Genomic DNA, 17,042 nt, shown 5'->3' with positions numbered 1-17,042 from the left:
GTTAATGACAAAAGATAGGCAAGAAAAGGCCATCTTGCATGCCAGCTATTCAGTGAGCCCCCAGATATGTTTTTAATGGATTCTTATATGTTTCTGACTGTTACGAGCGCTTGATGAGGCAGCAGACAGGCCCCATTTATCCCACCTACGCTACCTTCTGTTCTTTCCATTTTTGTTGGCCTGGATCCCAAAAAATATTGGATATCTTCCTAAATCCTTTTCAGAGCTGTGTGTTGTTTTCAGCTCAATTTAATATTGATTAAATTGACATGTTATTTAAAGAGAGGAGGCCTGCACAACATCATTCCTATACATACAACCTCAGGACAAAGGGGGGGAAGAGGTCTTATATTTACCTCTCTTGTCATGATACCCTGTAGCTTTACCTCAAATCCAAAGAATTCTGTTTCAGTTAAAATAGATTATCGGGCATATCACCAAATGGCTAGTGTTTCTAGTAAAAGTATACCAAAGTTATATACCCCTGGCTTGTGGAGAACCATGTGTGTGGTTATGCTGCTCCAAGAGGGTGCTATATGCATGATGGAAGGTCAGTGTATTCCCCCTGTACCAGGGCCGGCTCCAGGGTTTTGGCCGCCCCAAGCAGCCCAAAAAAAAAAAAAAAAAAAGCCGCGATCGCGATCTGTGGCGACAATTCGGCGGGAGGTCCTTTGCTCCCAGGCGGAGTGAGGGACCATCCGCCGAATTGCCGCCGAATACCTGAACGTGCTGCCCCTCTCCGGAGTGGCCGCCCCAAGCACCTGCTTGAGAAGCTGGTGCCTGGAGCCGGTCCTGCCCTGTACAGTACAGAGTGAGCTCTACAGAGGCCATCTGTACAGCAGCATGTGGGGTTGGGGCTAGAGGATCTGCCATGATCTATCCCCATCCCATCCATGGAAGAGTGTGCTGGGAGAAAGGCTTCTTTAGTCCTTCACCCTGCACTCTCCCCCACCCCCCAACCACACACACATTAGCAATCAAGTAACATTCCTATGTCACCACAACAATTGTTTCCTGTTATTACTTTTCCAAATAAAACTATTAAATGTATCATTAGCTTCATTTAATGTGATTTGCCTGGAGGAAAACAAGGAAAGCAAGCATCATGTCACCAGCTGGGACTCCTTGTACCCCAAGACAACACTCCACAAACCACTGGTGGTCTGTGGCCCATATTTGGGAACTACTGACAGGGCCGGCTCCAGGGTTTTGGCCGCCCCAAGCAGCCCAAAAAAAAAAAAAAAAAAAAGCCGCGATCGTGATCTGCGGCGGCAATTCAGCGGGAGGTCCTTTGCTCCGAGTGGGAGTGAGGGACCGTCCGCCAAATAGCTGGACGTGCTGCCCCTCTCCGGAGTGACCGCCCCAAGCACCTGCTCGCCAGGCTGGTGCCTGGAGCCGGCCCTGACTACTGACATGCATCATCAGTTAAATCCTCAATACGTGTTTTGTTGTGCTGCTTCATTCAGGGGTCTGGGTATGATAATGAAGTCTACTTGGGATCTATCCTGCTTATTGAAGCAGCAGAGAGCAACAGAGCTCCCTGGATGAGAAAAAATGGCTTCATGTATCATGCCAGACTATTATGATGTTGACACAGACTCTTTCAGGTACCTCAGCCAAATATTCCTTCAGTTCCTAGGAGAAACATCAGCGCTTGCTTCCAATATTAGTTTGAACAGTGCTCTGTTTTTATCATGTTCCAAACAAGAAAATTGGAGGGAAACCAAGTTCTGCTCAACTTTAAAAATATACAGTGTGAGTTGTAACTGGATTTATTTTGGGTTTAATCCTAAAATACTGCCCTTACGTGTGGTGTATATTCCCAGTGCATAGTAAGATTACAAGAGATTTCTAGTTTGTCAAGCTTTTAATGAGCTTTCTGTTTCTACATGTTGATGTAATGTCTCTTTAGGAAATTAATGGAACTTTAAATATTCTCACCATAATGGTGCTCACATTCTATTTTAAGAGTTATGGAAAGTATCAAACAGGCATATGGTGTATCCACCTATAGGCAAATAAACTCTGCTCCTGCACCACAGAAGTCAGTGGGAGCTTTGTCATTGATTTCAATAGGCATGGGATCAAGCCCATAATTTGTCATTTTACAAGTCAATGATTATTGGTCAATGGAAGAAACAGGGCCAGACCCCATTATTGATTAATAGAAAACAACCTTCCTAATTTCAAAATGAAGTGATTTTTGTTCTACAGGGGGAGCATAATATCTGCTTGAAACGGGCTTCCTGTATCTGGGGATTGTTCTTGACACACACTATTGTGAATTTGGGCAGAGTTTGGTCATTCAAGGGGGTGTGAGAGCTCATTCACTTTGAATAATTGTTGTGCATAAATAATATACATTGGTAGACATTCACAGTTTTGCATTAATGCATTTTAGTGGCACTGTCCTCTGTAGTGCTGTAAATCCAACAGTTTCTCTCAATACTTTACTGCACTTTCCTATATTATGTACATAGAGTCAGATGAAAGGAGAATTTGAAGCACATTTGAAGAAATGCCAGCCAATAACTAAATTTTACATCATTATATTTATTTGAATCCAGGTGGGTAGTTATAAAGGCAGTTATAACTTTCCCTGTACTTTAGAAATGTAAGGGAAAACCTTATAAACTTCACTTAATTGGTAATAATAGAGAAAACTGTAGTCTCCATTAAAGCAACAGAGCCAATTCTGGTCTGATAAAGTGCACTGAGCAGCTCTAAATAGGTTTTAATTAGCTGCCGCCAAAGCTGCACCACCCTCAGGGATGGGTACAATTAATGAAAACTAGCAGCAAATAGATCAATGTTACCAGATGTTATTGCCTTAGGTGAAGGTGATGAGGAGGAAGGGAGTGTCTTTTAAGGATCATTTAGAAAACAGTCTGCACTAAAAGTCACTTTCAGAAAGCAATAATATAATGAATCCTGAGTTTGCTAATATCACCTAAACCAGTATAATGTGAACTCCATTTCTATCTATACGGCAAACAGCTCAGATTAACAACTCAGTGTGGTGCATGTTGTATAGTGCCTTCAGCAAAAAGAGTTCTGCAATCCGTTAGGGGGCCAGCAATGCTGCTATAGTGTTCCTGTTCAATTATACATAAAGCCATGGGACCATCAAATGGAGCTGCTGCACAATCAATGATTCACACCAGTGGTGATATTGGTTACTTCTGGTATGAAATTTTTTAAAAGAGCAGCCTAAACTAAGCACAGCTTAATCTGGTGGTTTTACTTATGGCTTATACATGTAACAACATAGAAAGCTCCATGATCTCACATAGAAAATGTATTCCAGTGTCCTGAAATTCTCATTAAAAGAAACAAAATAAGAGGACTCTAAAACCTGGCCTGTTTTGTATGCGATTGACTTCCCATACACACCATCTGAACTCTCTATTACACCCATACCCAAACAATTCAGTTCAATGACACTTTATTGGCATGCTTAGCTATGCAAGTGTCCCTAAAAAAGATTCAGTGGTCCATGTTTTCAACCAGGGAGTATAAATAAAACAACTCCCCCCCCCCAAAAAAAACAAAAAACCCTGTTCCTTAGTTTAAAGGGTTATTTTTTGTTTGCTTGGTTGGTTGGTTGTTTTTTTTTTTTTAATATCTTGGACAACTCCTAAAGCAACTAAATGGCTTTTGTGCTTCACTTCCAGAAGTTCTCAGCCTCCTCTGTGCTTGTGCCAGATGGTGCTGCATATTAGGTTGTGAGAAAGCTGTTTTATCATTTGAGGCAGAGAGATGGATCATTCTGCTCACTTACTTCGGAGTCAAGATTCAGAATTTGGGTGCGGTGTTCAACCTGCTATTTTGTGCAGTTACTCGTTAATTATTTATTACCTTGGCAATATATGAGCCTTTTATTCTAACACTGTCATTTAGCTCTCACAAATTATATTCATTTACTGTTCAGATTGACACGGTTAGCTAACTGCAGTCATCGCATCTCACCTCAACTAATATGTGGTTCTCCATGTGTCTGATTAATCTATACAAAGCCTTAGACTAGTGAGGATATCACTGAAATTAAGCAATAAAAGTACATCATGTTGCTGCCACTTATATTGTTTACTTCATAGGACAGTCTCACCAAAGTAATTAAGCTAGTAGTGGGCAAATATCAGTGCTTTAAACAATTTCCATGGATGTTGGCTTGAATCAAATACTGAATTGCTTGGAGCATGTTTGTGCCCCTTTTGTACAGTAACTTCTCACTTAAAGTCATCCTGGTTAACGTTGTTTCGTTGCTATGTTGCTGATCAATTAGAGGACATGTTCGTTTAAAGTTGCGCAATGCTCCCTTATAACGTCGTTTGGCAGCCACCTGCTTTGTCCACTGCTTGCAGGAAGAGCAGCTAGTGGGGGCTTGGAACCAGGCGGGGAGCCCCCCTATCAGCTCCCCGCCTCCCTAAGTTCCCTGTGCGGCAGCAGCCCAGCCGGCTATCAAATTGCTGGCAGTTCAGCTGTCCTTCCCGCCACCTCCATGTGCTGCTCCTGCCCTCTGCCTTGGAGCTGCTCCTGCTTGCTGTGCGGTAGGGGGAGAAAGGGCGGCTAATATCAGGGTGTCCCCCTCCCCCCAGCTCCTGTACCTCACTTACCCATCTCCATGTGGGGGACACACGATATGACAGGGCTCAGGACGGAGGGAGCTTTCTGGGAACAGCTGCTGTCTCAACTTGCTGATTAAATAACAAGGCAGTGTACTTAGAGTGGGGTCAGCCTACTTAACGGGGCAATGCGCATCTCTCTCACACACACAGGGTGTGTGTCTCTGTCTCTGTCTGCCATGCTGTCTCCCCTTCCTCCATTCGTGCTGCCTTGTAGAGTGTGTGGCTACATTAACAACCATGGGTTAACCCTTGAGGGCTCAGCCGATTGCTAGTTCATCATTTAGCAGTAAGGCATTCCCTGGGAAATATCCCACCCTCTGACTTTAGCATCTCACCCAAGCTTCACAATCATTATCTCTGTGTACAGTATTAAATTGTTTGTTTAAAACTTATGCTTTGAGTGTATGTATGTGTATATAATATAGTCTTTTGTCTGAAAAAATTTTCCCTGGAACCTAACCCCACCTATTTACATTAATTCTTATGGGGGAATTGGATTTGCTTAACATCGTTTCGCTTAAAGTCACATTTTTCAGGAACATAACTACAATGTTAAGCAAGGAGTTACTGTATTTGCTTTCCACAGATACACTAATTTACTGGCAGGAAAACTTGTGGAAATAGCAAATGTTAGGCCAGAGTTACAGAATATTTAGAAAGCCATTCTTGTACAGGAAGTTGTGAATATTGGTACTGGAAACTAGGTTCTAAGAGCTGGAGTCTGTGACTCAGGGAGTACAAACAATAATTCGTGACCTGTGTGTATGAAGTAATACTCTAGATAGATTTAAAAAGTTATTTTTGTGTTCTGTGTGCATCTCTTCATAACGAAAACTGTAAGGAAGGTGAAAAACTAAGCTACCTCCTTCTGTTTTGAATGTAAAGGGATTGTTTTAAGAGAATGTTATTTTTTTACAGAACCAGGTAGATGTATTTTTTACAGAACCAGGTAGATGTATTATTAGACAATGGAAGATGCTACAGTTCATAGCTAAATAGAAAATATATAAATATTTGAGTAAGCATTTTTTTTGGAGGGGAGGGGGAGTTTTTGTGGCTTTTGTTCAAGTATATTCATATCCTCCATACCTAGGCCCTGAGCCTGTATCATTAAAGCCAATGGGAACTTTGCCACTGACTTCAGTGAACATAGAATCAAGCCTCTAACCATGTACCTTACTACAGTGCCAGTGTTCCAGGTACATGTCTCTGGGCCTGTCCTGAACCACTCCTTGGCACCTCCATCCTTTTGTTTTATAAAGGAATTTCTTAAAAAAAAATTAATGGCTTGGTTCATCTTAATTCATACAGTGACTAACAGTTTCATTGTCAGTTAAGGCTCCTTTATTACCTGAAAAAAGCAAGGTTATAAAGCATGAAACCTTAATGAAATAAATGGGTTGTTCATTCTAAAACACTTAAATCTCAACCCATATCACTGGTTGAGGTCAATCACAGGCCTGGTAACAACTGTTTAGGAGTTTTATGCTCTCTGTATTTACTCCACCATGAACTGATAAGGCGCCATTTGTTTCTGAATATGCTAGATTTATTCCCTGTAGCCCATTAATAGCTGCATTTATGTTTCTTTATGAAGATTTTCCTAATTAAGATGAACATTTTTCTCTATTAGGCAAATGGAACTCAATTGAAGGAGCTCATTTTTTCTTAACATGCCAGTAAATCAGTAAATACTACATAAAGCAAGAGCAATTGCATTAAGAAACACAGCAATCACTGCATATACCAATTATGTAGTAAAGCAAAATTTTGTAACAAAAACTTGATCTATATTAACTAATATTTGTGTGATAAAACTGTGGTAGGGAATGGATTTGTGTGTGTGTGTGTGTGTGTGTGTGTGTGTGTGTGTGTGTGTGTGTGTGTGAACTTACTGATTTTGTAATTATTGTTGACTCTAGCCTTAAAATTATTTATTGTTACCTGATGATGTAAGCCAAGCATTATATCATAAGTGGACACTTGATCTTCCTCTGTGCATTTTCCCCTTTCCTTTGAATTTATCTGTTGATTTGTGAAGAACAAAATACCACTTAATCTACTTTTCTGGTTGCTCTCTTGGTTTTGGCAAGCCAGGTATTAAATCCTTATTGCAGTATGGTCCATTCTCTTATTTACATATGCCTTCCTCCCACAGCACCCAAATTTTCTATCACTGATACCATAAATTCAGCTCTACTGGTCATAGCAACATTGGGAGTCCTAGCATGGAGAAAGTGCTGCCTGCAGTTTTACCTACTCTGAGAAAGGTTAGACAACATAGTGGTAAATATGCCAGCAGCCCTAGTAGTTGTGTGTACTCTAGCTCTCCCACCATTGCTACTACTGGTGGAGCTACCTGATAGTAGTAATTGTAGGAAATTTGGGAGGAAAAAGATTAGTATAGGCACAGCTTATATGGAATTTTTGATATAATTTGTTGACACTTTGCTGGACCGACTCCCATAATACAGTATTTCATGACTTTGCAGCTCACCGTGGCTAAAATGATTCTCCTTTTTAAGGTGCCTAAATTAGAGCCATAGGAGTTGTGTTTTTTTTTTTAAAAAAAGGATAAATTCAGATCTTTCTGAAGAATATAACTTTGTTGCCGAGTGAAATGCAAGTGTCCTAAAACCGCAGTCATTGTTGAAAGTCTTCACTTAGCAGCAACTGTCCCCCCATAATACAATAGTTGAGATACACTACTTAGACTAGAAGTTAAATGCAGTATCACAATTACCTTGGTGTGATAACTGTTGGTTATTGTGGGCTTCTTAATGGAAGTCACCTGAAGTGCACTGAGTCATATGTAGCATTTATGCTTCTATAGCAACCACTTCATTCATCTACAGGATTTGTTAAAAGAAAACTCACTGCAGTCGAACAAACTGCTGAGACTCACAAAGGGAATTTTTGTTACAGAAATGCCAGTCAGGCCTTGAAGGCGGCCCATCCTGGGAGCAGGATAAAGCTGACAGAAAAGTGTAGCTCTAGATTGAAAAGGTTGTGTGCGCATCTGACCACTCATTAATCAATCAGGCTCATTCCCCCAACAACTAGTCAGGCTTGTGTGTACAGCATAGAAACTTTCAGGGATGATGTGAATAAGGGCTAAAAATGACCTAACTCCAACATTTTTTTAGGATGTACCTGTTGTACCAAATCAACAGAGGATCCACCTCTCTACCAATCTTTGTGTAGACAGGCAATGGTTGAGAAGAAAGATTGTTCAACAGCGAAAGCTAGAACTGCCAAGAAAATAGGTCAGCCAGAGCCCAATTCAGACTTTCTCTTTAAAAATGTCTGAAGAGAAACTAAACAAAACTACACTGAAAAATCAGTGGGCATAAAAACTGTGTGAAACTCCCCAGTTATTGTCCACCTATTTCTGTAGAAAAACGAGAATTTACGCTCCATTTTAGAATGCAGCCCTAACTGTGAAGCTGCTATCAGTATACCTCCGTGATGTATTTCTATTTTAATATAGACAAAAAGATTAGTCTTTCATGGGTTAAATATCTATTCCATACAGAGAATATATGATACAGTTTCAGAACAATAACACTGCTGTGCGCATGTGTTTATACTGTAGATCTGTGGTCTCCAACCTTTTTACACCCAGGATCACTTTTTGAATTTAAGGGCAACCCAGGATCTACCCTGCCCCTTCCCTGAGGTCCCGCCCTTTCCCCACAGCCCCGCACCACTCACTTCATCTTCCCCCCTCTCTGTCACTCACTGTTCCCCACCCTCACTCACTTTCACCGGACTAGGGTAGGGAATTGGGGTGCGGGCTCTGGGCTGGGGCCGAGAGGTTCGCAGTGTGGGAGAGGGCTCTGGGCTGAGCCTGGGGCAGGGGGTAGGGGTGCAGGAGGGGGTGCGGGCTCTCGGAGGGAGTTTGGGTGCAGGAGGGGGCACAGTGTTGGGGTGCAGAAGGGGGTACAGGGTACTGAGACTGGGAGGGAGGTCATGACTGAGGCTTGGGGTTCAGGGTGCAGGAGGGCTGGTTTGGGGTGCTGGCTCGGGGAGGGGGCTCAAGGCTGGGGCTTGGGGTGCAGGAGGGGGTTCAGGGTGGCGGCTCCGGGAGGGGGCTCAGGGCTGGGGGTTGAGGTGCGGCCTCCCGCTGGCAGCACTTACCTCCAGCGGCTCCCAGTCGGCAGCGCAGCGTGGCTGCCACTAAGGCTCCCTGCGTACCTCGGCCCCACACCACTCCTGGAAAGCGCCAATGCGCCCATGCGACCCCCGGTGGAGGGGAGCGGGTGGCATGTGGCTCCGCACACTGCCTCTCTCTGCAAGCACCACCCCCGCAGCTCCCATTGGTGTGAATGGGGAGCTGTGGCCAATGGGAGCTGCAGGGGCGGTGCTTGCAGAGAGGGACAGTGCGTGGAGCCACATGCCACATGGGGCCACGCTGGCCACTTCTGGGAGCAGCATAGGGGCGGGGCAGGGCAGGGCAGGGCAGGCAGGGACCCTGTCTTAGCAGCAGCCCTACTAGCGCAGCCATAGATCACGATCGACTGGGAGATCCTCCAGGATCGACCAGTCAGTTGCGATTGACCATTCGTGACCACTGCTGTAGATGGTAGAAAGTAACTTTCAGGGATATATAACTACACTTCTCCCCTTGATGTTCTTTTGGGATATAATGCAACTTGAAGTGAGACAAATTCAACTGAATTACAGTATTGTTTCTTCTGGTTAGATAATCAAATTATCTAAGCTTGTAAAGGTGGGCATAATTATGAATAGTGTGCATAAGATGTACTGGGGGGAGGGATAGCTCAGTGGTTTGAGCATTGGCCTGCTAAACCCAGGGTTGTGAGTTCAATCTTTGAGGGGGCCACTTGGGGATCTGGGGCAAAATCAGTACTTGGTCCTGCTAGTGAAAGCAGGGGGCTGGACTCAATGACCTTTCAAGGTCCCTTCCAGTTCTAGGAGATGGGATATCTCCCTTAATTATGATTATTATGGTGTAGTGTTACTCAGGTGTTAGTGCCTTCAGCAGATTTTGGAAGTTGCAACAGTTTGAGAAATATGACTTCTTCTGCAGGGACTTGGTCTGCACTAGCAATTTCTGTTGGTACAACTATGTTGCTCAGGGGTGTGGAAAATCTACACCCCTGAACAACGCAGTTATATCAACCTAACTCTTTTCCATCAGCGTAGGTAGCGTCTTCACTGAAGTGCTATAGCGGCACAGCTGCATCAGTGCAGTTGCATCAGTGTGAGCTGCACCGCTGGAGCCTTTTAAATGTAGACAAGCCACTAGTATGAGTCTTCAGAAATGTCCACAAACTAACTGTGTGCTGTCTCAGATATTGATCGGTATATAAGGTGGTCTGAGTAACAGTGCATGTGAATGTGACCTATCATGGACTCATCCCAAGCAATTCTTGTTTATAATACCATTCAGTGTGATTCACACTCCGCACTATAGAGAGAACACACAACCCTAACCTTCCTGACAACCCTACAAAGTGCATTAATATCAAGTAAAAATACAACTGCAATCAAGGAAAATGTTCCTAAATGCCCATGTTTTTTTACTTTTGTAAGGTTACTCTGATTATCCGCCCTGATCCTTGTAAACTCCTTTTTCTTTATTTTTATGTTATGGAAGAGTCATCCTATAAACATCTCCTTTATGCTATTGATACATAGGCTAGAGGGAGAGAGACATGATTTACCTGTCCAATAACCTTCTCTAAATGATTAATTTAAATTAAAAAAAAGACCATGATGCTTGATGCAAAACATTTGAAGATAGCTGTAGAAATTACCATGATGCCACAACTAGAGGATTATCACATCAGGATGAAAATAAGCAGCAAGAGCAGATGAATGCCTAAGAAACAAAGAGTCTATCTCTAATTACATAAATCTTCTTAGCTATAAAAAAATAAGGAAAGATAAATTTCAAAAATATATGCTAAGTACTCAAGTGTTTCTTCATAAATTGTTTCACAGTTTTCATAAGAACATAAAAATGGCCACTCTGAGTCAGCCTAATGGTCCATATAGCCCAATACCCTGTCTTCCAACAGTGGCCGGTACCAGACACATCAGAGAGAATGAACAGAAGGGGGCAATTATTGAGTTATCCATCCCCTGTCATCCAGTCCCAGCTTCTGGCAGTCAGAGGCTTAGGAACACCAGGAGCATGGGATTGTGTCCCTGACCATCTTGGCTAATAGCCATTGATGGATGTATCCTCCATAAACTTATCTAATTTTTTTTTTTTGGAACCCAGTTCTACTTTTGACCTTCACAACATCCCCTGGCAACAGGTTCCACAGGCAACGAATTTCCATGAGGTATTGGCTGCAGTTTACATTCACAAGATATTATGAAGCTCCTGTCTCTTAAAGATATTCCACAGATCTTCCATCTGAGTATTTCCAAGCACTTTACTGACATTAGTTATTTAAACCTCAAAACATCCCTGTGTGTCAAGAAAGTATTTATCCACTTTTTACAGAGAGAAAAACAGGCTTAGAAAGATTAGTCAAATTCCCTGAGAAAAGGGACATTAGGAAAACAGTGGCTACTGCTGCTTAGAAATTCATGCAAAAAAGGCTTTTTAAATTTTGCATGCGTCACTATGACAACTTCTCAGTCTTCTGCTATTTCATGAACAATCAAAATTTCAGGGGAACAAAATCACCTGAAAAGTACTGGCAAAACAGTTTTCAGGTTACAAAAAAGATAGTCACCAAATTTGTTCCCTTCTAGTATTGTGTTCTATGTAGGTTTCTGTACTGTGTTGATCACTGTAGCTTTTGAGCACCTACCAGGAGTGCATTAAGCAGCGTAACTAAATCTGTCATGTGTGATTTATTCCCTCATCCTCTCCGCAGGGGGAGAATTGTGTGTTCTGGGTTTCTGAGGCGGTTGTTTGGGTTTTGGGGGGTTGGGTTTTTTGGTTTTTGTTCACACACTCTGTGAATATATTAGAGACGGCAGGGATGAAACAGTGTATCTTGCACTTGGAGCAGAAGGTAGTGACGTATGTGATGGTTCTTAGTTCCTGGGGGAGTTCATTCCATAGTCTCAGATGAGCTACTGACAGAGCTTTGTCTCCTGCACACATGAGCTCCACCCTTTTGGTGGATCGTTCCACTGTGCCGGAGGAGCAGAGTTGTTGACCACTGTCTTCCTCTCAGAACTTTAGGCTATATTTTAGGCCTGCTGGGTCCAGACCATTCTGCACCTTGAACATAAGGACTGAGACTCTGAATTTGATTTAATATTCTATGGGAAGACAGTGAAGAGACTGGAGGACAGGTTTGATGTGTGTACAGTGTCCTGGGCTGGTGAAGAGAGGCACTACAGCTTTCTGTTCTAAGGGCTAATGGCTTCATGCCCAGATATATTGCATTGCTGTAGTCCAGACAAGAGGTGACAAAGGCGTGTGTAACTGAGGATACGTCATTGTTCACAGGATGGGACAGAGTGCCCTAGTCAACCAGAGATGATAGAATTATTTGTGAATGCTGTTATTTGAGAGGTGAGGCATTATAGTCGATATGTTAGGTGCACAGAGGTCAGATGACTTGTTGAAAATCAGACAGTTACTTAATGGCAGATTAAGAAATACATCCCCAGGAGTTCTCACTCCTAATCCCCCCCTACTGTGATTACTAGATAACATTCCTGTTAAAGGAATATTTTCAAGAATTGGGAACACACACACACACACACACACACACACACACACACACACTACTCCTGATGGACAGAATGCAGAGTGTAGGGCTTCTTGTTAATTTTACTAACTGTTAATGTATTGAGTGTAATGAGTGGACAGGACTGGGATTATACATCAAACTATTAGAATGTTAATTTCCCTTGATCTAGACATCCTCAAAGAGGAAGTTTAGATCCAATTCCAAAAGTTAAGACTTGAGTGCATCTTTATTCTCCGTTTTTGAAATTTCATCAATAGACTTGACATATGTTAGACTAAATTCAGAGTGGTATTAGCAATAGTAGATCAAAAGATCTCAGCTGAGTTGCTCCTTGCTTGCATGTATCAGGACTGAGTTTGGCCAATTGCATATATATTTTCTTCACTGTTATTTTGCAATTTTCCCTGTGGCCGTAATATTGATTTTTGAAACTGTGGCCGTCATTATAGTAAAATGGAGGCATTAATAATTTGATCTCTATGGGTGGATTATAATAAAAGGCTTTATAAATAATTGCCCACTAATGTGAAAAGTGGATACATGTTCAGTATTATATTGCTCATAATATAATCATTAAAATAACAATTATGTGATAATGAAAGGACTTATTATGCTTTAGTTTATCTTTACATAATGTTAATAGCTAATGAAAACTGTGAAGATTATATCTAATTAAATTTAGCAGCACTACTGCAATACTTGCAAAGGGGTGATCTTTCACAGAAACAGTGGATTCGTATATACTAGTGAATCACATTATCCATTTTTAGATATTCAGAAATGTGACCACTTTATAATCAAAACTGTAACTGGTTTTATTTCTATTAAATGAACTGGAAATGTGTAGCCTTCATGAACCTTAATTTATTAAGGGTCCTTGAAATTACATTGATGTGAAGTTCTGAATAAAGGAGAACAAGAATCCTGTAGCACCAATTGTACTGAACCAATCAGTGAACAAAACAAATTCTAGAAGATTACCTCTGATGTGTAAGAGGAATAGAGAAAATAGCCTAGCAGTGTATGAGTTCGTGCGATATGTGGTCTCTTTCTGTTGGTGAGAGAAAACTGAATCGAATTAAATTTTAAGGGTTACATGCCCCTATTTGCAGAACTATGGTGACTTTGTTTTGGTATTGGTACAACTAGTTATTGTTCAATTTTTCTCTTGTAAACTCCTAGATCTGTAAACAAGTTCTGCACTTGAAATTTAATTTTTACTTCCATATTCACAGAATCATATTCCTAGACAAAACTGTGTTAGGATAAAGTATATATCAGTAATTTATGGTCAGATCATTACAGGGATATTAAATTATTCCCAATATTGTAAACTCAGGAAATTCAGAGTTAAGGTTAAATTTAAAAGAAACTCGAACATGTTAAAATATGGAAATGCACAGTTAGGGCACCCAAACAACCTTAACTCTGCCCCATAGTGCCCCATGCAATAATCACTGGTTATGAATAAGACATTTTTGGGTTTGTGATCCCAATTAGAAGAAAATGATTATTAGATGCATTAGATCTCCCCTTCCCTTTTCTCTTCCCCTTCCCCGTGTGTCACTACAGGTGACATATCGTGTGTTTCATACATAACAAAGAGGTTGAACCCTTGTTATAAGTGCAACTCAGCCTTAACTATGGACCAGCGACTGGCACCTCCATAATAAATTACAGATGGAAATGGCATATTAGGTCACCTAATCCACTCCCCTTCAAAAAAGAAGAATTTGTCCATATTATTGAAGCTAAATATTAGCCCTTTAGAGCTAGGAGTTTAAACATTTTATTTTACTGATTTTTGTAGTTTTTTTCCCCAACTGATACTAATGGAAAATGTCTTCAGTTTAACACTATGGAAATTCCATTAGCTCTTATAGTCGTATTTGAGAGGCAGATGGCCTGTTTCTTTTTTTAATTTTAGCCTTTGATGATCTTTTGTCATTCTTTTTGGCTCCTTCTCTTCCCAATGCACATACACACCCAGGACATCCTTTAGAATTGGGGGAAACTACAAACCAAGTAGCCCCTTCTCTGCTGCGGTTATACAGCAACCTGGCATCTCCTCCAAAGGCCAAAGAAAGAGATATAGGAGCCTCTCCAACCCAGGAGAAGAATGAGGAGGGGAACAGGCACCACCAGCTTCACTCCACATCACATCTCGCCACATTCCAAAAGAATAAAACAAAGATAAGACTGGCAGGATGTCTTGAGGGTGATTGGGAAGGAAGTAGAAATTGAGGAGAGTGAAGAGGAGGGCAGCTTCTGCTTGGGGCTGCTCCTGGGATGTTCCCCATGGAGGTTTGGGTTCTTTGATTTCAATTTGCTGTGCTTACTTGCAGGGGTTGTTTTCCACTTTAAGTTCCTGTATGTGAGTTCTGTGAGAAAATAAAATCTGGGTCAGTGAGGTGCGGGATGGCTGACGCCTTCACACTGCTACCCAGCAGCCATGACAGGTCTATGTGCATTATCATATAAACCCTGAAGCAAGTTCTGGTCCAGGAAGGTCCAGCAAGTTCTGCTGAGACTAGGTCATCCAGCTGTATACATAGGTGACTTCAACAGCCACTATCCTGACTGGGATCATCTAACAATGATCTTACCCTCATCCATGATGCAAAGCAGGGATGTCCCTTCCACTCTGCAAGATGGTCTCGTGAATACTCTCCTGGTTTATGCTGAGTGTCACTCCTAACCTATATCATGTCTGGTCTTGGAAGACTTTCCACACAGCCAACACAAACCTTCTACAGTATTATCCACATCGGCCGACAACTCCCAGTCATTAGAACCTTTAATAAACCAAGATGGAACTTCAGGAAGAAGTTCACAGATGCTCTAGAAAAAAATGTCGACTGGGATGATGTGTGGTGGTATGCAGACAAGCTTTCATTCAATTCCGAAGAGCCATCTTCAAAGCCACCTGCATATCCATACCACACAACTGCTGTCCAGTCTACACACCGTGCCTTGATGCCGAATGTTCTAAACTGCTCAGTCAGTATGAATCCTCTGATGATCCAGATAATGCTGATCCCCTAACTGAGTCACTGGATGCTGCTAGACAGGCACAATTGGAAGAGACGACTTGAAATCTAGATGTCACTCACTCAAGTCAGAAATGCTGGAATTTAATTCGTTGTCTCAGCACAGCTCAGCAACCATCGGCCTAAGCCAACCACCTGTCACGCCAAACCAAGCTGCCAGCCATCTGCTGAATGTGTCAAAGGCCCCAAATGAGAAGTATGTCAGATGACAAGTCCATGATGAATGATGTCAGCTCCATCGGAGAAATGACACTCGGCAACTCACGGAGCTATTCACAGCCAGAGTTAGACAAAATTCTGAGTGATATTAGGAGCAGTACTGCTGCTGGCTATGACAACATATCGTTTGTGTTCTTAACACATCTCAGGACTTGTGCTCATAAGCAGCTGGTACAGCTCTTCACATGATTGGTCAATGAAGAGTGACTTTTGAAGACATGGTGAATGTCAAAAGTCATTGCTCTCTTGAAACCATAGAAAGACCCACATAGTGATGCAAGCTATCGACTGATATCTCTGTTGTCTGTGCCGTTCAAAGTGCTGACGCATCTCATTCTTCTGTGCATCTCCCCAGAAATGGAGTCAATTGTCAGAGTCAAGCAAGCAGGCTTTCGGAGAGGATGGAGCACCTGTGATGAAGTGCTAGCTTTGACCACATTAATCAAAAATGGCTTTCTGAAAAACCCGAAGACAAGAGCAGTATTTCTGGACCTGACAGCAGCATATGACACAATCTGGCAAATAGTCTGGCTCTCATTCAAATTATCAAGAGCACTCCCACCGTGGGTAGTCAACGTCACTGACTTTCTCCTCCACAACAGATGTTTCCAAGTGCACATGGGAGACAGTTAGCGCATGGAAAAGGCAAACAAATCAATCTACCCCAAGGTTCTGTGCTGGCACCAACACTTTTCAACGTGTACACAAACGATCTTCTGCTTATCCAGTCCTGCAAGTTCACATACACAAATGACATTTACTTAGGCCAAACACAGTCACTCCCAGAACTTGAAGATGCCCAAATCCTGTAGTCAGTGCAATGAAATATGACCAAATCAGATCTGAGTGTGTTCCATCTTTACAATGCCAGAGCAGACCAAGAACTGAATATCTTTCTCAGTGGACCTGGCTTGAAACACAAATCCTACCCAGTCTACCTCGGAGCAACCCTAGATAGATCTCGCATATCTTTACCATCTGAGGAAAACTACAGCTAAGGTGCAGTCACATTACAGCCTTCTAAGCAAATTGGCCAGCACTTCCTGGGGAGCAAACATGCAAACTCTCTGATTATCTGGTTTAGCCGTCTGTTACTCTTCAGCAGAATACTGTGCTCCAGTTTGGCTCTGTTGGTCTCACATCAAGTTGGTTGAGACACAACTGTATTCAACCGTGCATACTGTAACTGGGATGATTTGACCCACACCAGTATGGTGTCGCCCTGTGTTATACAACATCACTCCTCCACACATCTGTTATGAGGATGCTACAGCCAAAATGATTGAGAAGAACAGAGCAAGCCCGAGCCTGCCACCATACACAGTCCTCTTTGACCATCCAAGAGCACCCATCGTGGGCCTATTTGCCTTGCCCAGATTTCTCTGTGATGTTTGTGGCATGAAGAGAGGTCTGCAGTTGATATCAGTAACCAGTCTCTTATAATTGACCCGTGA

General features: G+C 42.2%; 1 protein-coding gene across 1 annotated transcript in view; it reads left to right on the top strand.

Annotated features, from left to right (window-relative positions):
• ST6GALNAC3 (ST6 N-acetylgalactosaminide alpha-2,6-sialyltransferase 3) overlaps positions 1 to 17,042 on the top strand; it is a 316,335-nt gene that overhangs the window by 205,585 nt on the left and 93,708 nt on the right. The window lies entirely within an intron of this gene.

The sequence above is a fragment of the Malaclemys terrapin genome, chromosome 8, assembly GCF_027887155.1.
Source record: "Malaclemys terrapin pileata isolate rMalTer1 chromosome 8, rMalTer1.hap1, whole genome shotgun sequence".
Classification (NCBI taxonomy): Eukaryota; Metazoa; Chordata; order Testudines; family Emydidae; genus Malaclemys; species Malaclemys terrapin.
This window is presented reverse-complemented; position numbering and strand designations above follow the sequence as displayed.